This window comes from Macaca nemestrina, chromosome 12 (assembly GCF_043159975.1).
Source record: "Macaca nemestrina isolate mMacNem1 chromosome 12, mMacNem.hap1, whole genome shotgun sequence".
NCBI classification, from domain to species: Eukaryota; Metazoa; Chordata; class Mammalia; order Primates; family Cercopithecidae; genus Macaca; species Macaca nemestrina.
The window spans coordinates 99,048,217-99,064,455 of record NC_092136.1 but is presented as its reverse complement, the minus strand read 5'-3'; the positions used below and the strand labels follow the sequence as shown (position 1 = coordinate 99,064,455).

Sequence of the window (16,239 nt, the reverse complement as noted above, 5' to 3'; positions counted from 1 at the left end):
AGTCTTTTAAAAATGTTTCCTTGATCCATATATTATGTGCAAAATTCTATTGATGTTTAACCTGTGCAATTTTTTCATTTTGTTTTTTAAGATAACCCTTTGTTCTAGTTTTATGGACTCTTTTGACATTTTTAGTTTATGCATAATTTAATGATGCTATAGATTTTAACCTAATCACTTTCAGCACTGGGCTTTCCAGAAAGAAGCATTAGTGTACTTTACATGACAGGGAAACAAAACAAAACAAAACAAAAAAACCTCTGTTTGGATTCAGACAGGTCTAAATTCACCTATTTTTAAGCAGAGAGTAGAGTGACCTCTAGTATATATTGTATGTTCTTTTAGCCTCAGTTTCCACACTTATACATGCAGTAGTTATAGATTTTGGTAATGAGATCACGAATATAAGCCCAAGGGATGATCCTAGCAAAGAGACTGATGTATTGTAACTCTAAGCCTTACTGCTTAAAGAGTGTCTCAAGGCCAGCAACAGCAACAACCAGGGCCATGTAAGCTTGTGTAATATCAGGACCCGTCACAGGCTTATTGAGTCTGTATCTGCATTTTTAGAAAGATTTACAGATGATTTGCATGATCATTCCAGGTTCAGAGTCAGCTTCCATATCACTATTAGTACTGTTATTTGTGCTTCTTAGTTTTTACTCACAGTGCTCTATCAGAGCGACTTCTTTTTGATGTTCTCTAGTCTAATTATACTAATATTGAAGTTGAACAGGGAGAAGTAAACATCTTATCTGAGTGAGGTCCACTGGAGTGGATTTGAAAAAAAAAAAGTTATTTTAAACCACTGGTATACTTTGATCTGTAAAATATATTTAAGGTTTAAAAATGGCCACCATGGTGTGGTATATAAAAGATCATATAACTATAATACTTGTTTTTACTTAATTATAAGCATGTATATAAAGATCTCATTTATCGTAAAAGTATATTTGTCTATCTCTTGGTCCATCTTTTTTTTTTTTATCTGCATGCATATGGAAATGGAGGTAGCTTGCCAAATACTAGAAATGATTCTGTCTGGATATAGGGGCTCAGGCTGTTTCTCTTCATTTTCTTCTCCTTACTTTTCTGTATTGCTTGCATTGTTATTAATAGAAACCACTTAAAATTATTTTCAGGTAAAGAAACATTATTTCTGAACACAGATACCAATTTTTAAAAAGAGACCAAAAACTAAACCAAAACTCCCTTTGCACGCAAAACCTCCTTGAGGGAAGAAAGGGTGAGACCTGTGCAAAAAGAGAAAGAAGACGAGACGATTCATCACTCAGTAAAGTAGAACAGTCACTGACAGGAGATAGATGCTGGAATCACAACCAGTTTGAAGTTATTAGGGAGGGGGAAGACACTGCCCGGAGCACAGCCAGGACAGTTCTTGACGGGGCCATTTTCATACCAGTGGGGACTAAGTGGTCCTCAGGAAGCCAGCTCACCAGCTGTGCTGGAGAGAGGCAGCCTGAAGAGAGAAACCAGTGTGGCTGGCTGGCAATGCAGACCTCATTAGCAGAAGAGGGAGCTCTGTCCCCTACACCTGAGGAAGTTAAATGGCTAATTAAATCCTTCCCTGCTGAAGCCAGAAAACAAGCCTGAAGGCTGGGCTTTAACGCCATTGCACTGCAATAAGCAGTAGCACTGGTGTGAACAGGGGTTTGCAGAAAGCAAAGGATGTTCATGAGGTTTACATGTTTAGTAGGGTAATTCCTGGAAGAGAAGTTAAGCTAAAGGATAAAGACCCAGTATGTATAAGAAACAGGCCATTGTCAAGGTATCTAAATTCTTTTTAAAAATAGTGCTAATAAGGTTTTGTATTCTAAAACAAATATGTATTAAGTACATGAAAAGTATCTGGTACTGATGTAAGGTGCTGGGAATGAATACATAAAACACACAGTACTTGTCCTCTAGAAGCGTGTTTCAATGGGAAGTACTGACCTATAAACTAATAATCACATTGCAATGCATTCGCTATAACAGAAACGATTACAATACAGCATGGGAGAGATATAAACAAACACATGATGTCAAGACATCCAGCAAACTGACCTCCCCATTGGCAACTTCGAGGAAAAACTGAAGCAGGGTATATTTTTTACCTTGATTCACAAACTCTCTTTTTCGATCTTCCTTCACCCATACTTTTTTTCTGACCTCCACTTAAAGTTCACCTGACCCTCATTGGCCCCATTACCCTCGCCTGGTTCATTTCTAAGTTATAAAGAGTTACAGTAAAAATTTCAGAGTAATATACTTTAAGGAATTATCTGAAAGGAGGGTTGTATTTATAATCTAAGAATCAATTCGGGGAAACAAACACCTCATTTTCTAGAGGATCAACTCTGAAAAAGTCAGTTTTCTATCAAATGATTCCACACTGATAATTTCCAGCTTAAATCTGCTAGTAATGCTCAACTTTGTTGGCTTCCTATTTTTGCTTTCAAATTAGGGTAAGGATGAGTCATCGCCAACCACCGTGAATGATGCCAGATAAGGTGGGGAAATCTCTGCTGGGACTATGGCTAACACAAGGTAAGAATCTAGAAAAAGAGACAGGGACATTTCTTTCATTTACTCAGTTAAGGTCACATATTCTAAAGGAGCTCTGATTATTTTAAAAAGTATTTTCAAACTTCTAGAAATCTCACGCTGCCTTTTTTCATACTTTCTATTTACCCGAACAAAATATACTCAATCACCATATTGTGAAGTAGTTTATTTTGTATAGAATTTTAATAAGTTTCTCTGCCTAGCCTTGACATACTTACGATTTACTACATTCAAAGTGAGATTCTAGCCAAAATTAACTATGTAACTTCTTTTAGTAAAATTCCTCTGTGATTCTTCACAGCTTTGAGAATGAAACGCCTGGTTTCCTAAGGGCTTTAAGAACTGGCCAGTCTGTTTCTCCTGCCTCACCCAGCCTGCTTCCTCACCTGCATCCTTTGTTCAAGGCATGGTATTAATGTCTCCAATAGATTGTATCCCCTACTGTTCTAATATCTTTAAACAAGCTGCTATTTAGATGCTATCTTTCTCTACTCTAGACCATTTAGGAATTGAACCCATATCTTAGTCTACCCATACACTCCGCTTTCATCTAAAATGTCTTTCTTGCCACTTCTCACGGGGAGGAATTAAATACTCCTATCCTATATCCCATGACATTCCAGGTATACTTTTTCAGAGTATGTATCACATTATATTGCAATTGTTGATTACTTGTCTTTTCTTTCTTGTAGGAGATTCGTAGCTTAATCCCTAGAATAAAGTAGGCAACTACTGTTGAATTAGACCATTTTTACACTGCTATAAAGAACTGCCGGAGAACAGATAATTTATAAAGGAAAGAGGTTTAATTGACTCACAGTTATGCATGGCTGGGGAGACCATAGGAAGCTTAAAATCATGGCAGAAGGTGAAGGGGAAGCAACACAGCTTCTTCACAAGGCGGCAAGAAGGAGAATAAATGCAGGAGAAACTACCAAACACTTATAAAACCAACAGCTCTCCTGATAACTCACTCACTATCACGAGAACAGCATGGGGAAAATCACCCCCATGATTCAATTTCCTCCACCTGATCTCTCCCTTGATGCATGGGGATTCTGAGGATTGTGAGGATTACAATTCAAGATGAGATTCTGGGTGGGGCACAGCAAAATCCTATCACCTTTGCATTAATTACTTAACAAATTAACAAATAAGTCATAGAATATTAGAGTTAGACTTCATTTTAAGACATTATAAATTATCTAATATATTCTGCTTCTACAGAGGCAGAAATTGAAGTTTTAAAATTACTATAGTTTTTCAAAAGTGATCTAATGAAGTTTCCCTTGAATTCTAAAGCATTTTAGTTTTCACTTTACTTCTCCTCTGAATACTCTAAAATATCTCCTTCCCATACCATTTATTCTTACTGTACATGGCACTTTCCTACATATCTCTTCGTGCCACACGTATATTCTTGTATTTCAATGACAGAGATGACACTTTAACCATTCTTCCTACTCTCAGGCTTCTATGGAAGATTTCACCATTTTTTTTTTCAGTCAACATTGATTGTCTGCTTCCCTTGCACGTCTCCATTGGCAGAACTGCCAATATTTATTTTAGGAGAACAATAGCTTTTTAAAGAGAAGGAAAATAAAACTGTGGGGCTGCCTTGAGCTGCATTAGGATCTGGTTGCCACATTTTCTGACTACGTATGCCAAGAGTATTTCAAAAACTAAAAGAATACTTTTTGGTGCTATCTTAGACATCTACAGAGAGATTTCTAAGCAGTTTCCTCCATTAAATTCCAAAGATACCAATATGTTTGTGTATTAGTCAGTGTCCGTGGTGAAGTAAATGCCAAAAAGGAATCTGATGTGCAAGTGATTTATTGGAGAAATCCTAATGATAGAAAAGGGAAAATAAGTGGGAAGAAGGCTAAGGGAACTAGCTCATGGAAATAAAAGGTTTGATCTTTCTGCAGAAGACAGGGAAGAAAGTGATTTTGGATGAAAGCCCCTTTACTGGTCCTAGATCTAGTTCTAAGAAAGTTTAGCAGGGCCAGTGAGAAGCCCTTGAATCACAGTCACCATCAAAAGAGATCTATGCCTCCCAGGAGCTGGCTTGCCTTAGTATTCCTGCTGTGCTCAGTAATTAGTTGGGGGCAGTGAGTAGGATGTATATCCTCAGCATAAATGCAGTGCTGGATTTCACAGTATAAGAGCTGGGGCCACTGATCAATTAGGTTCCCGTAGTCAGATCTTAGAGGCACGTGGTCATGGTGGCCACAGTTTACTTTACATACATGGCTTAGGTCATTGGGGAATAACCTTGATGTAATACTAATTCACACCTCATCCAAGTTGGGTACTGATTTTATCTACTGAAAACTCTTTAAAAACAGTTGTAGCTACAAAGAATGGACAATTTCCACATGTATTTAACAGAGAAAAATCTGTTGATCTTAATTTTGTCTGTTTAGCCATACTCTCACTAACATTATAGGTACTTATGATCAGCAGCAATGGCTATTAGAATAAATATTAGCTGGCTGGGCCTAGTGGCTCATGCCTGTAATCCTAGCACTTTAGAAGGTCAAGGCAGGTGGATTGCCTGAGCTCAGGAGTTTGAGACCACCCGGGGCAACATGGTGAAACCCCATCTCCAGTAAAATACAAAAAAATTAGCTGGGCTTGGTGGCACACACCTGTAATCCCAGCTACTCAGGAGGCTGAGGCAGGAGAGATGCTTGAACCCGGGAGGCAGAGGTTGCAGCGAGCTGAGATTGTGCTATTGCACTCCAGCCTGATTGACAGAGGAAGACTCTGTCTCCTAAAAAAAGGATAAATACTAGCAAACAAGTTATTTGAATATATTGCATATGTGTGTATCTATATTCAATGAACAACATATAACTTCCTTTATCATTTTATGTGTATGCTAATTTACAAAAAAATTCCACAATCACTAGTGAGCAGATGAGAATGTAATAATAATAAAATGCTTTATCAGGTTTCACAACAGTAAAACAAGGTAATTTTAAAAACACTTATATTGAGTTAAAAGCTATGAAATCAAAATAATATGCTAAACGCGTATGTTTTAAAATGTGTCCCACATTCACTGTATTTATAGTTCAACTTTAACTTCAAAAAAAGAATCAAGCTGTTTTTTGTCTTCTCTTCCTTTTTGTCACATAAAGCATGAATCAATTCTAATGAGGCCTCTGTGTTTGCATATCTGTCCATATGTGTAGATGGTATGGTTCAAAAGTGCATGTAGCCTTTAACACTTTTTGGTAAGACCACTTCTGAGTTAATAATCACCTCTAAGTTTCGAAAGTTACTTACATGTAAATATTGCTATTTAACATGTATATATTAAATTTAGCTATTTATCACTATTTACATGTAAGTAACTTTTAAATATTATTAATAATAATATTAATATTTTTAATATTATTAATAATATAATAAATATTATTAATGGAACACAACATAAAGAGATGGCAACACTATGAAATAATTCATTTCCTTTTATTGCAGATATGATGGTGATGGTAGAGGAGATATGTTTGTGTTCTACAATTTATTGATGGTTTTAAGATTCACTGGTGTTTGAAGGCTGTTTCTAATCTCAAGACTTCTGTGCTTATTCATGCCTTTCTGACTTTTGAAATTCTGTTTCCTTCATCCTTTTTAGGACAACTGACTGTGATTTACTACTAAAAATAAGCCATTTTACTTTGCACAGTCCTGGAGAGAACAGAATGCTCCTAATGGTCAGATTTGCACATGGTCATGGTGAATCTGAATATTTTCCATTAACTTGTGTGTTTCTTACTCTGTTATGTGTATCCTCACTTTGCAATTATATTTTCATCTATAATGGGAAACACAGACTCTAACAGGCGTTTAATTAAAAAACTGAAATGCATTTACGTTGGTATCATTTTGCTTTTTATTTTATGAAAATGAGTGCTAATGTTTTCATTATAAAAAACAAATTAAAAAGCAAACTTTTTTAAACTAGGAAATTACCATTAAGTTTTAGGTGCTAGATCAGATAATTTTATTAAAAGTTAAAATACTTTTTATTTTACATGAAATATACATTTTAATATTACCAAATTAACATTTATACATTATTTAATTTGAACATAACTCTAGAAATATGAGACTTCCTAAAATTGTAAGGTAATTTTTAATGCAAATAATACTATCCCCTTCCGAAGTACTGGTTTTTACAAGAATATTTTAAGTAAGTGCAAATTTGCTATTCTCCTATTGACACAGCATACTTTGTGGATAGCCTGAAAATAATCTTGATATATCAAAAGGAAATAAAATATATTATTAAAGATTGTGATATTTTATACAAATTTCATTTTGAAACATTTGGGTTCAAGTTTAGTTCAATGCTAGAAAGACTATAAGAACCTTACTCATGATTTAGATGGTAAATAAAGGGATGGATAATAAATAAATAAAGTCATCAGTCATTTCTCACATTTCTTTAAATATATAAAAAAGTCTTCTTTTGCTGGTATTCAATTACTTCTGGACTAACAGATGCCTTTTGACTATGTTCTCTGACAAAACCTCTGCTCTTCTTCATAATGAAAAACTTTTCTTTAGTTTTCTATACATTTTTCTGTTGCAGTTTGCTCTTTCCCTACATGCCGCTCATAAAGGATTCTAATACTTAGGATTTGATGCCAATAGAATTATAAATGTGTACACAGAATGAACTGGCAAATCATGCCCATGCAGCTGCTATGCTAATAAGTGAAGTTAAGTGCTCCTGAAGAGACAAGACAGAAGAAAAGTAGTAAGAACATATTGACTGAAGAGTGCAAATGATGTAACTTGGTTGTGGAGAGTTGCAAAGCAACAGGGGCATGAAAACTAAACAACTGAACAAATGGGGTGACTCATGACTCATTTTACATAAAGAAGTTTTCCTTTGAGTTGATGATAATCTAGGTTGTGGTAAATTTGACCCAGCAATTAACATTATCCAGTACTACTTAATCAATATATTCTGGAAGAATGAATCAATTAGACAGTGAAAGGCAGTAGCAAGTCACGCATACTCAGGCACACAGATATTTATGTGATATGATAGTTGAATAGGTAAAAACTGCACACTTATTTAGTAATGTACATGTGTACACAAATTGCAATGTGTTTCCAGTAGAGGTTATTTTCTCAGTTTACTCCATTTTTATTGGATGGGGTCTAGAGAGACATGAAATTAAGCAGTGAATTTATTTTTCTTAACAAAAACCATTTGTAACTTCTTACAATTTCAAAAAGAAGGCTAATTATTTAAGTAAGAAAAGTATACTGTAGTCTAAAAGAGTATTTTCTCAAAGAGGCTAAAGTGTCAAGAGGAGACATGTTTGCTTTTGTAGTTGAACATATAATGAATTATGACTCCTTTAATGTGTATGGTTTCCTAAAATGTTTCTGTACACAGGCAGGCACACATATGCTCACACATTTATTTATTTATTTATGAGTTTTCAGTAAACTCTGTTTTAAACTTGTATTCTTCAAATTTACGCATTTCTGAATAAGTTTTCTTCTTTTATATGATTCTTAACACTCACAATGTAAGCAATACAATTTTGTTACTTGAACTGTAGCTCTTATTTCATCCTAGTTCTTTGATGCTCTTCCTCAATCTCGTCTCTGAAATCCTCTGGAATTCACCTGGCTTTACATACAGCCTAAATCTCCTGTCAGCTGAAACAGGAAGCATGTCCCCGAACCAATGATACCATTTATTTATCGTCATCTTCCCATTATTAAATAAATAGTTCTTGAAAGCTCCTTTTACTGGCTGTGATAAATCTTCAGTTTTCATCCCAGGACAGCAAATCTGGCTTCATCTTCTCTGCCTGAAACTGTCCTTGCTAAAACCCCTGTTCCTCTCTTGTTTAGCAATTCAATGATACCTTTACTTGGATAACTAGACTATTAGCTTCTGACTGCTTCCCTTGGCTGTCATTGTGATATTGACATGTAATTCTTTTCCTAGTCTTTTATTCTTTTATTTTCTTTATTTCATAAGTAAAGATGAGTATGTTCTTAATCTCCATATCTTTCACTACTACTTCTTGTCAACTTCCTTGCCAAGTGATTCCTTAAAATACTGAATTTGATAATTTCTTGGATTCTGGTTTTGACTTCTTCTAGTAATGTATCAAGAGTGGGAGGAGGGTAAATAGAACAATTCTTCCTGGCATTTTATCAGTAGCATTGTTTAGAATGACTAGTGTGTGGTGATGTAAAAGCGACAGACTTTAAGTGATTTTATTATTGTTTTTAAAATCCATTACAGATAATGTACCCCCCTTCAATGCTTGCATGCAGTGTAGACTGATAGTGTTATCCTGAGTCCTCTCCTGGGTATCTCTGTCCTATTCCCTTCACTCTACCTCTATTATCCTAGTCAATTTCTAGAGTTATAAATGTTTCTCACAATACTTCCAGTAGAGAAGTTTTTGTGACCTATATGTAGAGCATGGTATACTGGCTGTTATGTTAGTGTTTTTCCATACATCATACCGGTGCTAAACATCTTTGCTTGTTTAAGTCCTCTGTCAGAATGCAGGCTACTAGTTAAATGGTCAACATATTTGCTGATACATAAAAAAGCTTCCCAATCCCTTTCCCAGGTAGGCTGCTATATCTAAAAGACTGGTAGGTATGTTGGTTCTCATATGCTACCCAATTATAATTGTCCCTTTTGGATTTTCTTTCATCAGACCATCTTGCCTGTTGTGCTCCAACATTGCTTGTTGTCTTGAATTCTTTCGATTTAGTTAGATCTGCTAAAGCCATCAGCACAGTCTGAATCTGGTTCACAGTCTCATTTTTGAAAAGATAATTTGCTTTAAAATGATCTTGGATTTTCTTCCTCATCTTGAATAACTCCACTACAGCTTCCTAAGTTCTTCAACTGAGCCCAATTTAATCAGGAGGTACTGGCTTTAATTATCAAATCTGTAGTTTATAAATTCACAGATACTTTTTTTTGAGACAGGATCTCACTCTGTCGCCCACACTGGAGTGAAGCAGTGCAATCATAGCTCACTGTAACCTCAGACTCCTGGGCTCAAGTGATCCTCCCACCTCCACCTCCCAGGTATCTAGGACTACAGATGTGCGATACCATGCCTGCCTATTTTTCTTTATTGTTGCTGAGACAGGGTCTCACCATATTGCCCAGACTGGTCTCAAACTCTTGGCTTCAAGCAGTCCTCTAGCCTCAGTCTCCCAGAGTGCTGGGATAATAGCCGTGAGGCCACTGAACCTGACCACAAGTTCAGAGAGATTGTCTCCTCTTTGAAGTCAAATCCAACTGAAAATTGTCCTCACATCGAAGTCTATACCATCTTCATTCCATTTATGAAGATTTTGCTTTGCCTGTAGACTTATCTGGAGCGTGTGTTATTTTTTATCTTGTCTAAGAACTTTACTTGAGAGCCTGAAGTAGATCACAGTGGTTACAGCAGCAATAGGTGGAAGCCAAGGTCTGTCCACATTCCATGTTCACCTCTCTGGCCTTCCTGGTAGAGGTGGGCACACCCCAGAAGCTTCTGGTGTCTTTGCAAACTCAGTTGGGCGGAGTCAGATTTTCACTACCACTGCTGCTGATACAGCTTTCCACATACTGCCATCCCAGTCCCCTCTCTTTCCCTCTCCCCACACACTCACACTTCGCATGAAATATGAAGAGGCATATTTCATGATATGGCATATTTCATTGATAGTGTTATCCTGAGTCCTCTCCTGGGTATCTCTGGGTATGCACATATTTAAGATTCTATGTATTTCTTAGCTTGAATATTTCCATTCATTCTTCATGAAATGTGAAGAGGCATATTTCATGGATGCTTTTCTTGAAACAAATTTTTACATGCAGTGATATTCAGAAAGAGACAAAAATGCAGATATTCAAAGTCTTTCCTTCTCCCCCCAGCCATTAAAAGAAAAGTCATTTCTTGCAACTTGTCGGATCAAAGGTATTTGGTGTTTAGAGAAGGATCATGGGCTAGTGGTGGATTGGACAACTCCTAAAGAATCTGAAGTGATTTGTATTTACACAATGCTACTTAAAAAAAAACTCAGAAATTGTGGTGGAGTTACAACATTGTGGAAGAAGGGAAATCCAGAGGGATTGGAGTTTGGAGGAAGAGACGCAGGGAGATTAGAACAGTAGGAATACTGTGTGAGGTATTGGGAAGACATGAGTCAGGACATCTTACTTGCACTGTCTCATAGGATACTTCTTTTCTGCCTCTTCAAAAGCCTTCACTGAAGACAGACCACCTTGAAGAGCTTTTTGAGTCAGATTTTTGTTTACTCTTAATATAATACTATTTGGGAATAGATCTTAATGTGGGGACAGAAGACTAAGTTTATTTTGATTACATGCTTTTAACAACAACAAAGTATTCAAATTCAATGCAAAATGATGCATTGTCTGAGTTTTTTTTTTTTTTTTTTTTTGGTCCCCTATAGGTCTATGAGCAAATTTCTTGCATAGCTTCTGTACAATGAATAAAAAAATCCATATTTTAAGCTCATTTATTTTCTTCCTATCTGAGACTAATCAAATTTTCTATTACCACATCATCTTAATAGAAATGATCAATCTGATAAGCGAGTTAATAATTAATCAGAATATGACCATGTTTTCAACTATGATAGCTTTAGTGTAATTGCTTTTCAGTTCTGCAATATGTGGACTTTCTACAACCCGTATAAATCTAAATTTTTAAAATAAAAACTTTCTCAGATAATATACATTTTACATGCATATGCACATGTTTAAGATTCTCTATATTTCTTAGCTTGAATATTTCCATTCATTCTTTTTATTGTAGTTTTCTTCGAAAGCCTGATATTGAGATTTTCTGATATTACAGCCTAGTGTTAGACTTATTGTTGCTGTTGTTTTGGTTATAGTTAACAAAATTCCTTATTTCCTAACCAACAGTTTATTTACAGGCCCATACATACCCATATTTACTGGTATAATATGTAAACTGATCTATCTTTCACATGCTTGAATTTAACTAACTTTAAAATAACCAGTCTAGAAGGCCATGTTCTCACGTTAAATATCAATATTTTAATATAAATTCAAATCAGCAAATGAACAATATACACTAAACATGCATCTTGCTATGAAATTGCATTTGAATTATATATGTGAGCTTATGATCATGTTTTATGAACCACTGATTTCTACAATTAGATGACTTTATGAGCAATTATTATAATCACAAGTGGCATTTCTATAACTAGTAATAATATTACTGGAATTAAACTTTATCCATCACATATGTACAAAAGAAACCTTGGGGATATGTAGAATCCCTTAATAAGAAGAGAAAATAAGCATGCTGGGGTCTGTATATATGGCATTATTATTAATGAGAGAATATGAAACAGTATAGGAATATTAATAGAACTATTAATAGAGAGACTGGAAACTCAAGATACAGATTGTAAATAGGATACTATAGGAAAGTTAATAATGCTTGGCAGTAAGGACTCTTTCAAAGAGAATGTGAAGTCGTGTGAATTCGGCAGGATAAATCTGAATGGGATGAAAGAGCTCTGCAAATGTTTTCAGAGAAGAAAACCTATTGTTCATTCAGACCCATAAATGACTAAACAAAAGTATTTACCATATCCTGTGCACATTTAGCTCTGAGAACTTCCTGAAATAAATTATATTAATTTAAAAATCTGTTTCCATGCTGGTAGTAGAAACCAATGAAGCATCTTCCACTAGGAGGGTCATAGAGCACAGTGGAAGTAAAATGAAGTACAGTTCCCTTTCTACCAAGCAATGGTTCAGGCTTTTTTAAAAGAATAGTCTACATATTGTTTCTATGATAATGAAGGACAAGAAAGTCTAAGAAAAAAAATCATTAACAAGGTCTACCCATCCATTTAGTAAATAAATACGATCAATCCTCATTGCAATAAATTTTCAAATTATAAAATGGATGTCTTGCCCAAATGCTTAAAACCAATGACCAGTATAAGTGTCATGTCTTTGAAAAAAGAAAAAAACAAGATGAAAGGAGGGAGGGAGGGAAGGAGAGAGAAAGAAGGAAGGAGGGAGGGAGGGATAATATGTTTTCCTTTATTAAACAAGTCATATATACATCATTATATATGTATATATAATTATATATGTATATATAATATATACATATATAATTATGTATATTTAAATTGTAACTTTATATAATATATAACTATAAATTATATAATATATATATATATAACTGCCCAACGTCAGTTGCCCCTTCTCCCCAACCTCCATTCAATCCTCATCATTTAGCGCTGTCTACAGAGTCTTGAACTCATTATCTTTCTGAGCTCTGTGGGACCTCGCCCATTTTTCATTTTTCCTCTCCTCCTGCTCAGATGACTGGAAGAGTGCCAGTCTTTGATTAATGACAATGAAGAAAGACTTTGGGCAGATAAAGGAAGCTGGCCAAATTGGAGAAGCAAGCACAGAGGGACACACAGCAGACTGGTGAGGAACTGTGGGAAGAGCAGACAGCTCCAGGAGGAGCTGAGAATGCAGGGATTGTGACCGATTGAACTGGCTCTTCAGAAGCAAAGATCTCTGAAATTAAATCCTGGCACATAACTTTCTATGTATGTGTGGTGAAGCTACTTAGCTCTGAAAGTTATAGCTCCTTAACTCTAATACTGTGAGGAAAAAAAAAAAAAAAATATATATATATATATATGCATACACACATATATATAAATGTAAACAGCAAATTTTTGAGGTATTTAGTTATATAGCAATAGAATATAGCTTTCTCTACTATTTGTGTGTTTATGGCTGTCATATTTATATATCTCCAGCCTCCACCTCTTTACTGAATGTCAGACTTGTTTATTTTACCACCACTTATTTGACATAGCCTCTTAGCAGCCTAATAGCTAACACAAACTTGATGTATAAAAACTGAGCTCCTGATCATTCTTTCCAAAGGGTTGAGCTACTCAGTCAGAAGAAAGCCTACTACACTCAAAACTCTTCAGGGCTTCCGAACTCACTCAGGATAAAATACATAGTCTTTATAATAACTTCTGAATTTTCTTTCTGTTGTCATCCCTTCGACTACCCCAAACCTCAATATTCACACTTATTGAACTAAACCCGCCTCCTCTATATTCCTAGGAAAAAACTAGGGAGGTCTCTGCCTCAGATAGTTTTTTAACCTTGCTTCTTCTACCTAGAATATTATTTTCCTTATATCCACATGGATTTTTCCCTCACTGTCTGTTTAAATACAACCTTCTATGGCAACTCTAGATAAAATTTCAACGATGTCTTTTCTACCTATTTCAATACTACCAACATCCTTCCCTACTTCAGCATTTATGACCATATAGATATATACACACTTATGTTTCATGTTTCACTTACTTATTACATGGATATAAGCTCTATTACCATGGGCATTTTTTTTCCACTTCTTTTTTTTCAGTATTTTATTCTTAGCCCTTAGAACAGTGCCTAGCACAAAGTAGGCACTCAAATTTTTATTGAATTTAAAAAAGATCATAATTAAAAGTTTTACTTTAAAATCATGTTCCATAAAAGACATAATTGATTTATGTATAATTGAAACAAATGATCCATTCTCTGGCTAGGTTTTAGTCACCTAGACATACTTGTAGGATGAAGCAGCTTTATTTTCCATTTAGCAACATTGTCCTAGTGTTGTTAAAGACACACTTAGAAAGGACCAGAAAGAATCAGACACTTCCCATCCTGAAATAAGCCATGGACATTATTTATTATAAGGCCAAACTTTTAACATGTTTCTAAGAAACGCAAACCTGCTTTGTGCTGGTTATATATGAACTTTATAGTAGACAGAGTTCAGAAACACATGAAAGGCAAGACATTGGAAGAAGAGATAAATGGCTTTATAGAAAATCTTCAGGATAAACAGATCTGGCTCACTGAAGGCAACATGAGAACATACAGAGGTGTATGGAATTCTTCAGACATTTCAAAGGTAATGCAACCATCTATCCCAAGAGACAGCATAATTTAAGTTATCTGAGATTAAATTGTGCTTCTCAAGGCTGCTCATGCTTGTCAGTTTAGTGATAAGCTGGAATTTGTCCTACAGGTAGTGTCCATAATTTTCCTTGTATTCCAGAAGAGTTGAGAACAAAGAGAAAAATGGTGTTGGGCAGCCAGCAAAGGAAAAAAAATCAGTCCAAATAAAAGCTAAATTCAAAAATGAAAATCTGTACAAGCACATGTAAGGCATCATTTACAAGTAAAAAGTAATGATCTTGTAAACATTTATACGTTTCTAATGTTTTCTTGGATATAACATATGAACCACTTCAGTGTCTGGGCATTACTATCATGTTTACCATGAACTGCAGCAGAGCCCTGTCTTGTGTTCCCCAAGTCAATAAAGCTGGGAACTTGTTGAACTTCAGCTTGAAGTCTGGCAGCTAGCCCTAGAGGCACGAACTTAGTCCAGCCAATCTTATGTTCCCTCCTGGGACCTAGGGACCTAGAACATCATATTGGTGATTCAAATGGAGGCATTTCTAAACATTATTAAAATATGATGGTGGCAGCATCCAGCATCTACTGGCAGCAGTTCTGGGGGTAGCATCAGTGTCCAGCATCTTTACTGGTGGTGCCCTAACCAAACTGTTCTATTGATATGTATATGGCTGTGTTTCCAGCTGTGTAGTTTCCATTTAGTCTCCTTGACTCACCCTTAGTTTTTTGTAGCATGGTTCTAAGCTCTGTGTTATTTCTGTGAGCTACATAACTAGCTTCCAATAAAACCATTTATGCTTAAATTAAAACAAGTACACATTTTTTGTCTAGTACCAATATTTCCACTGGTTATGATTGCATAGGTGTGGAAATAATTTCTTCCAGTAGAAAATACGTATTTGGTGAGATACTTCATTTTATATATATGCTACATGGCTTACCAGTGAATAAGTTTATAGTTTGAAACAAAGTATAATATAAAAAATAAATAAGAAAAGAGAATATTGAAAATTTTAAGAGGGAACATCAGATCAATGAAACAGCAGTCCACATCCATGTTACTGGAGCGTGAAACAGGAAAATACTGCAATGAGAAAGTGTTTAAAGCCACCAGGCCCTTAAAATCTCATACAGAAACTGAAAAGGGAAAACCTGAGGGTAAAAAGCATGCAAGCCTTGAAATTGAAACTGAGGGAGACAACCCAAAGGCAACATTCACTGGAGCCTGGATGATCAGTCTGAAGGATAGAGGGAGCCTGAAGGCAAAAATGCATTCAGAACCAACAGTGAGTTTGAAAGGATCCCTTCAGGGCAAGATTCATTCTGGTTCTGACAATAAATTAGAATGGACTAAGCTTAGGGGCAGCATGCATTTAGGAAAAATAAGCAGATATCTAGAGGCAGGGTACATTTTTAATAAAATGATTATAAGTCTGATTGGTAAGAGCTGGGATATGACAAACATTAAAATGTACACCATACAGCTTACAAGGAAATTTGATACTGAAAGAGAAAAAGAGAAAAATGGGATTGTCAGGGGTCAGCACATATTGATAAACCCTGTACTGAGTGTAGCATTGTGAGCCAAAGCCAACGTATATATCTCCCCAATCAGTTTATGTTAAGTTACTTAT

At 35.5% G+C, this 16,239-nt stretch overlaps 1 protein-coding gene across 5 annotated transcripts in view; it reads right to left on the bottom strand.

Moving 5' to 3' along the window:
- LOC105484296 (contactin 5) overlaps nt 1–16,239 on the bottom strand; it is a 1,362,583-nt gene that overhangs the window by 1,314,696 nt on the left and 31,648 nt on the right. Inside the window, exon 1 of one of the 5 annotated variants that reach the window (XM_071075497.1) lies at nt 3,387–6,588. The exons of the other annotated variants lie outside the window; for them this stretch is intronic. The gene's annotated coding sequence lies outside the window, so the exon portion shown is untranslated. Of the gene's footprint in view, nt 1–3,386; nt 6,589–16,239 lie in introns of those variants that run through there. 5 annotated transcript variants of the gene reach the window in all.